Here is an 8,720-nt window from a genome sequence, read left to right on the forward strand (position 1 = left end):
TTTTTTGAGTCCTTTAAATATTCTAGAAGTTAGCCCTCTAAGGAACAACTGGCAAATATTTTTTTCAACTCTGTGGGTTGTCTCTTCACTCTGTTGGTAGCTTTTTTTGCTATGCAAAAGCTCATTAATAAGAGGAGATCCCATTTGTTGTTTCTTTGTATTATTTCTGGGGTGACTGAGTTTTTTGTTGCTGTTGTTTTTTTGTTTTTATAAAGTCTTTGCCTACACCTCAATCTTCAAGAGTTCTACATAGACTATCTTCCAAAAGATTCAGGGCTTCTATTTTAATATTTAGGTGTTAAGATCCATTTTGGTTTTAATTTAGTGCAAGGGATGAGACATGGATCTAGGTTTAATCTTCAGCACGCATGTGAAAAGCCAGTTTTTCTAGCACCATTTATTAAAAAGGATATCTTTCTTCCAGTGAACGTGTTTGGCCTCATTGTCAAAGATAAGGTGTCTGCGTATGTTTGGAGTTGTTTCTGTATCTTTTAATCTGTTCCATTGTTCAGAGCTGTTTTTACTTTTGCCAGCACCATGTTGTTTTATCATGGTACATTTGTAGTACAATTTCAAGTCAGGGATTGTGATACCCCCTGCCTTACCTTGGCTGCCCAGAATTGCTTTTGTTATTCTAGGTCTCTCCTGGCTCCAAGTGGATTTTAGGATTGTGTTCTCTAATTCTGTGAGGTATATTATTGATATTTTTATTGGGATTGCATTAAATCTGTATAGTAATTTTGAAAGTATGACCATTTTCACTATGTTGATTCTTCCTACCCAAGAACAAGGGATAGCTTTCCATTTTCTGATATTCCCTTTGATCTCTTTTTTCAGAGTGCTGTGGTTTTCAGTGTAAAGATTTTTTATTTCCTTCATAAGTGTCTGATGGAGAAAGAGTCATTTAAGCAAATCCTAGTGGAAAGTGGAGGACTGTCACCATGGTGCAGCTGGAGTAGGGCCACAGCCCCTGTCCTCACCGGCGAGCATGTCCAGGCCAGGTGAATTTAAATACCTGAAATGCTTGTGGAATGCTATTCGGCCCGGAAGCAGCTTTAGAGGGTAAGAAACCTCATTCTTTCCCCAACCAGTATTTTTGCAGGGATTTTTGCCAGGGGTTGGAGACTGGGGTGTTACTTATCCTGAAAGGCTGAATTCATTTCCTTTTAAAGATTCAGAAGGGGAAAACCTATTCCCTGCTAATGGGTACCAGCTAATTCCAATAATGATCCTTTACAAGCCTCAGCTTGCTAGAGAGCATTCACTGTTTAGTAGCAGTCATTTTTAACAAGCCCATAACATTGCCATTACATGAATTATACATGGCTTATAAAATGATTATTTAGTCAGTGGAAAATTAAATCCATCAGTGTTTTCCAAATCTGAGCTAGGACATTCATCAGTAAAACTGTTAAATTTTTAATCAACTGTACTGTGGTTGATGTAGCTATCAGCCTAAATTGCGATTCCTCTGTCACTCCCCCCACTGCAGAATTTCATGTAGAATTACCAGCCCGACAATGCTAATTGAATTTTTTCTTGCAAAGATTTAAGGCAGAGTGACATGCCATCCAGCATTGAAATAAAAAACTCGTATGAGCTTCAAAGACACATTTCACATCTAATGAGTGGTAATTGAATGTTTGAAGATTTTTGATTCTCTTCCTTTGGACCCAACTCCTCGGGCTGGAGTCCACCTCGTCTGATATCACACTGACAGCATGCAGACCCTAATGTTAGACTCAGGAAATCACACAGTGTGTTAAGAAGATGCTGTGTGTTATTAAAAATTGCTGTATTGGGAGAACCCATAGGAAGAGATAATTCACTATAGATTTCTGGCAGACAGAGAATGATCTAGATTGTCTTTTTATAAATCTACCTTTCCTTCCAGTATACTTTAAATCTTCTGATGATAATCTAAAGAGAACCTTATCTTTTTCTTTAGGGAAATTCATTTATGTCTGATACAAGCTTTTCAATTTGTGTTTGTATCCATTCAAACAAGCATCTGCACAGGTAGACACCGGCGAGGAAGGAGAGCAGAGAGCATTTCTCTGCCCACATCTCTGGGTCAGACACAGCTGGAATTGCGACTCTAGATGTTCAGCATCTATCAGCACCCCAACACAGCCCTGTCCACACCATGTTCCAGAAGCCATCATGGTGTGGGTTTCTGTTTCATTCCTGGTTAATTCTGACTTTCTCAGGTATGATTTACTCTTGGCAGGAAAGAGTTTGTCTATAATTCTCAGAAAAGACTCACATATGCTGAAAACATACCCAGCAAACTGACTAAAATGCGGGGGCCTGCCCTATTGTTCTACAGCGGAGGCTAAGATTTTAATTCCTAAAACATTCTCAGGTGAAGTGGATGTTGCAGCTCCATGATCCACATTTTGAGAAGGAGGGTCCAGACCAGTGTCTGGAATGGACCCATCTAAGATGCAATGCTTGGCCTCTGTCCTGAGTACGGCCAACGCTGGGTCTGGACCACCATGTTTACTGGTACAGTGGCATGATCCATTACTGTGCATTGGCATGGAGCCCAGTGGACAGAGCACGTGACCATGCACGGACTTCGGAGAGAAGAGCTGACTACTGTGAAATGGGAAACTTTTGCCCACTCCAGTGGTGGGGTAATCACCATGCATGCTTGGGATGCACTTGCTCAGTGGCCTCCATTGTCTTTTCCCAACATTTTGGTCCCACCACAATATGCAGATAAACATTAACCATTTCCCTAAAATACTCTGTGCTTACAGATCTGTATACATTTCCAATCTCTTCTGAACGGAGCAGCCTTCATCCTTCTCTGCTCGATTAAACCCTGTATTTTTCTAGATAGCTCTCAGGACGTGGCCCTGGCTGCTTCTCAGCTAAGATCCCCTTGACCTGGGCCCTGGCTCCATCAGTCTGGCACCTGTGCCTGGGAGGGTATGAGCTCCTTTTCCTCCAGCCCTGGTGGAGGCATCAGCCTAGAATGCTCATCTGGGAGGCTGAACTAGCTGATCCTCTTCATCGAGCCTCAGTTCACCCCTGGCATCCTGGAGTCACAGCAGCCACAGGGGTTTCTCTATATATCATCCTATATTGGTGCCTTTAGTGTGCTTTGTGGTACCTTATTTGACTATTTATCTTCATTTACAGAATTCCCAACCCCACGAAGGTGAGGCCTTGACCTTCTCTACGGAGCTCTGTATCTCCATAGTCTAAAGCAATGTATGCTGGTTAGAAGCTTCCTGCACGTACTGAATCGATGAAAGCTAAAAGTATTGAACACAGTAAATGGATCTCTGGCTTTTGCTGTGTGCCTGTCTCAAGCCTCGTTTGCACTATGAGAAACACAAGAGTCCCTTTAGCAGGATCTCTTATGAGAAGTAAAATAATATAATGCACATAATGTGTTCAGCATGAGGTGAGGAAGGAGCCTAGCAAAAGCACTCCTTTGCGTACAAGAGTGGCGACAGGAGTTGAGAGGAGGCAGGGAGCAGCCTCGAGACCAACACGGGAAAGTGGCCTTCTCTCTGGGCTCCAGGAGATGGCATAACATAGGGGATGTTTATTGAGGGAGTGAGCTTGAAAGTCAGTGACTATCTGATGAATGACCGTTTCACCAAGGGCTTCTGTTCCAAGATGATGGGTTTATGTGTATCTGGACTCAAGGGGGAGATTCTAACCCGCTGCTATCGGAATGGTGAAATATTCAAAACTGGGTGTATGGAGTGGGGAGGTAATTATGTGCGTGGCCAACATATGGCACAGGCTATATTTCTCCTGCTGAAAGAAACAAGTCCAAATATGTAGCGTACACACATTCTCTCTCCTATAAATACACAGATTGGATGATGCTGCAGCAACATTTTGTTAATACCAGAATCCCAGAGGAATCATTGGAAGCATTTTATCAGAGGAACAGATGGTTGGGTCCCTCCTGGTCTGAAGGCATTTCTGGCTGTCATGTGGTTTTTCTATAAATAAACCCCACTGAAAGGCAAAAGAAGGTAAGCAATCAGTTTCACTCTCTTATCTTCACAAAAGAAAGCACTGAAAAAAATAAAATAAAAGGCTGGCTAGTTTAAAGATGCTTCTATCATCAAACCCAAGGGCTGAAGCGATCTTGTAAACCCATCAGAGCATCTGCTCCTTCTAGGCAAAACCCCATTTGATTAGGTTCATTTTTAGTTTAAAAGACCTTCAGAGTAAGGCTCCCAGATTTAATTCTGACATCTGTGGCATTGTTCAAAAGCAGCGGTCAAGCTCATTGCACCAGACCACTCCATGGCATCCCCTCAGCTGCTTCTTCACTGGACTTGTTCTTTTTCTGGTTTCCAAGACCAAGAGATCCAAAGTTGGTGCTTCTAAGGTCCTGCTCTGTCCCGAGGTGAAGTCTGTGAAGGGATCTGTGTTCACACAGTGCCAGATGGACCCAAGTTGCATGCTCTGAGCTGTCTTTCTCTCATTACCATACTGTAATGATAATTTATATTTTGCAAACAAGACTTTGAAGATATTATTTAGGCTCATACAGTCGTCATAAATAAGATGAGAACTGTGTCCTCTGTGTCCTGAGTCTTTATATTCTCTCAACTTGAACTAGACAGGAAGCAGTCTTATCCTTTCTTTCTAATTTTCTATACTTTGTACTGCTAACGGCTGCTGCCCAGAACAGAAAGGACAATACCCTCTAAAGGAGAGCACAAAACCCACCCATACATGGGCAAGTAAAAGCTGTACAAAGAAAATGCCATTCATTCATGTTTTATTTATTTATTTGTTTGTTTGTTTTATTTTGGTACTGGGGATTGAACTTGCGACAGTTTACTTGCTAGGCGGGCGGGAGAATCCTGGCCCCAACTTTCACTGGTTAATGTAATGAGAATGGAGGATCTGCTTGTTCAAGCTGGAAATTTCTTGACATTCTTTAAATGTCTCCATCTCTACTTACATCTATAGTTCACAATTTTTTGAGCTTTCTGAACCATAATATCCAGGTCTGTAAAGCTAACCAACGCAACTTCCTGGTAACACATCCCGGACCAAGGAGATATTTAGTGGGTCTTCGTTGCATGTATATATTGATAAGGAACCTGAATGTGAGAACATTTTTAGAAAATTCTTTACTCATTTTAATATTTATAAAAGTTTTTTTCTACACACATTATACATAGTTATTTTTAAGATAAAACTTTTATGCTGTGTTGGTAATAGTCTCCACAGTGTATAAAGAAAACGAGGGTATTAAAGCTGCTAGAAAATCTTTATTACAAAAATTCTTTGTTTCTACATTCAAGAAATAACCCATATTTTAAACTTGAAGAGTCTCAATGAAAAGAGATCAATTTTCTTTTGTTCCTAATTTTAGAACTGTTTGCTTAAGATCATTTTAGAATTTGAGGTTTAGAAAATAAAAGAGCCTTACGTAAATAAGAGTACACTGGGAACTTTTAAAAGTTTCTGAAGATTTTTGCATTGCTCTATTATTACCACGACTGTTTGCCTTATAGGAAGATAATGTGTATTAATAAAAAAACAGAAAAACAAACAACTACGCTGGAATTAAATGAGCAGACAGTACTTTACACTGCCTCCTTTGCAACCAAAACTAAATTTATTTATTTATTTATTTTTGCAACCAAAAATTTAGATTTCCTCTAGAAACATGACCTCTGTGGAGAGAAAAGCTTCAGAATCCCACATGATGAAGAAGGTTGTGGGTCTGTGGTGACGCTTCTGGACTTTTGGCCATAGTCCTGGTCCGACCAGGGCAACACTGGGGAACTTGGACCCCAGATTCCCAGACCTCAATTTACCTATTTGTAAATGCTGTGAGTTATATGAGCAGTTGCTAAATATTTAATATGCTCACACATCTCACAAAAGCAAGAGCTGCCTACTACAAATGTTTTTGAAAACACTTAGAGTTGCCTTTGTTCATCATAATGAATATTTCAATCTAGTCCTTATAGCCACTTGCTACCTTTACTATTTTATTTTCTTAAACATTAAAAAATAATTATAAATTCACAGACAGTTACATAGAGAGTAAAGAGAGATATCCTGTAGCCTTCATCCAGTTTATAGTTGTAAGAAATCTGGTTCTCGTCACATACAATATATTTACTTATTGCAATATATAATTCTTATATTATACTTATAAAATAATTTCAGAACCATTTTCACTGTTAACCACTCCCCCATAAGAAACAGATTTATGAACTACATTGTGGCATTTGTGTATAGGTATTACTTTTGCTTTAATCAACATCTTTTTCCAGTAAAAATGTTTTTCCAAGTTGCTTCAGTTAGTTCTTTGCTTCCCCAACATCTTCAGCATAGTTCTGATATTTGTTGTCATGAAATTAAATATACCTGCTGCCATTTCTATGCCCTCGGACTCTGCTGGAATGTAATGATTTAATTTGGGACTTCATGAAATACTCCTGTGCGTCTGAGAGCTAGCATCTTACCAAAAGGTCTACTCAGATAATTATTCCTTTGCCCTTAGCTCCACTCCCTGTTCCTATACTCTGCGTTCTCTGTACTTTTTTTTTTACCCATCACCTACATCTGACCAATGTTTTCAGTTTTTGAGTCCTTCCTGTGTATATTTTTCTCAAATTATATGTTTGTGTGCATGTGTGGATATTTTTTAACATCATCTTTTTATATAAAGAGGAAGTTATAATGGATATAACTTTGTGTTTTCTTTTTTCTACTTAGCAATTACCTAGAAAATAAATCCACATTCATCAGAGATCTTTTAAAATTCTTTGTTGTAACTATATATTAGTTCTTTGTATGGTATACCATTTTTAAATCTATGTATGTGTATTTGTAATATTTTGTAAAAATAAGCAATGCTCCAGTGATTCACCTTGCCCTTGTGTGTGTTTTCATTGTTGTGTCAATTCCTAGGAGTAGAATTGTGGGGCCAAAGATCAGCGAGTAGGGAGTTTTGTTGTGTCGCTCCTCCAGAAGGGTTATCTTCCTCTGTGTGTGCACCAGGGGTGTTGGAAGCCATCCCCACTCCTTACAGTTTTGCTAACAGAATATGTTTCCCTACTTTAAAAAATAAACTGTAATTTTAGAGCAGTTTTAGTTTCACAGCAGAAGCTCCTCTGCCCCTTTCTCTCACTTGTCCATACTCTTCCTCATTTTCAACCACTGTCAGAAAAGTGCATTGGTTGTAGTCGGTGAACCCACACTGACACATCATTATTTCCCCGTATTCAGTCTGCATTGGATCCACTCTTAGAGTTGTGCATTGGATGGGTTTTGATAAATCTATGATGATACATATCCAACATGATGCAGAATATGGCATTCTAACATTATAGCATCATGCAGAATCATTTCAGTGCCATGGAAGTCCTCTGTGCTCGGCTTATTTATCCTCCCCTCAGCCACCCCTGCAACTCTTGCCAATCACAGACCTTTTTAATGTCTCTGTAGTTTTCATCTTCTCTAATGTCATATTCTAGAAAACAGAATTATACAGTAGGTAACCTTTTAAGCTTAGCTTCTTTGATTTAGAAATATGCACTTCAGTTTCTTCTTAGTTTTTTTTTTATGGCTTAATAGCTCATTTCATTTTAGTATGGAATGACACTGCACTGTCTGGGTGTACCAAGGTAGATTCACCCATTCCCTTTCTGAGGGGCATCTTGATTACTTCCAACTTTTGGCGGTCATGTATAAAGCTGTTAGAAATATTGATGTGCAGATTACCATTCTTCTGGGTAAATACCAGGGATTGCATACCAAGAGAATGTTTCTGTTCATAAGAAAGTGCTAATCTGTCCTCCAAAGTGAAGGAAACATTTTGCATTCCCATCAGCAAAGAACCAAGGTTCTCGTTGCCCCACGTTTTCATCAGTATTTGACACTGTCAGCGCTTCAGATTTAGTCAGCTGTAGTAGGTATTAGTGGTGCCTGTCTTTTAATTTGTAATTCTCCTAACAGTAAATGGCACGGAGCACCTTTTGCACATTCTTATTGGCCATCTGTATATGTTTGGTTAGGTGTCTGTAAAAGTCATTGGCCCATTCTTAAATCAAGATATCCACTTTCTAAAGTTGCTGGGTTTAAAGAATTCCTTGGATACGTACTTAAATAACTGTGCTTTATCATATATGTGGTTTTGAAAATACTTTTCCTTGTCTATGGCTTGTCATCTCATTCTCTTGGCTGTCTTTTGAAGAGTATAAGCTTTGATTTAGTTCAAGTTCAGTTGATCCTTTCATTCACGGAATGTGCCTTTGGCAGTCCATCTAAAACTGTTTCCATATTTACAGTCATGTATATTTGTCCTATGTTATTTTCTAGGAGTTTCATAGTTCTACATTTAGATCTGTGATCCATTTTGAGTTAAAATTTTGGGAAGGCTGTGTCTAGAATGATTGTCTTGTCTGAGAATGCTCAGCTGATGCAGCATTATTTGTTTTTGTCAATCAGAAAGATAATAAACTGTTCCTTACTGTTGTTATAGCTTTCATTTTTTAAGTACTATCCTCTGCAAATGAGAAGGTGACAAAGATAGAGTTGGGAAGGGAGGAGAGAAGGAAGTAAAAAGAATTAAGATGGGTTATGTACACGTATCAACTCTGCATCACGAATGTGGACATCACATACAGCAAACACGTAGGAATGATTTTTTAAAGTTAAATTGGAAGATAATATGTATTGAAAGGCCACTCGTATATTTTGTGAATTGTTTT

At 39.0% G+C, this 8,720-nt stretch overlaps 1 long non-coding RNA gene across 1 annotated transcript; it reads left to right on the forward strand.

Annotated features, from left to right (window-relative positions):
• The first annotated feature begins 849 nt into the window (after positions 1 to 849).
• On the forward strand, positions 850 to 3,285 carry LOC104874671. Its single transcript, XR_783834.1, has 3 exons — positions 850 to 1,062; positions 1,949 to 2,210; positions 3,151 to 3,285. It is a non-coding gene; the product is annotated as an uncharacterized LOC104874671 (long non-coding RNA).
• The last annotated feature ends 5,435 nt before the right edge of the window (positions 3,286 to 8,720 follow it).

This window comes from Fukomys damarensis, unplaced genomic scaffold (genome assembly GCF_012274545.1).
Source record: "Fukomys damarensis isolate Sample0158 unplaced genomic scaffold, DMR_v1.0_HiC HiC_scaffold_35, whole genome shotgun sequence".
NCBI lineage: Eukaryota > Metazoa > Chordata > Mammalia > Rodentia > Bathyergidae > Fukomys > Fukomys damarensis.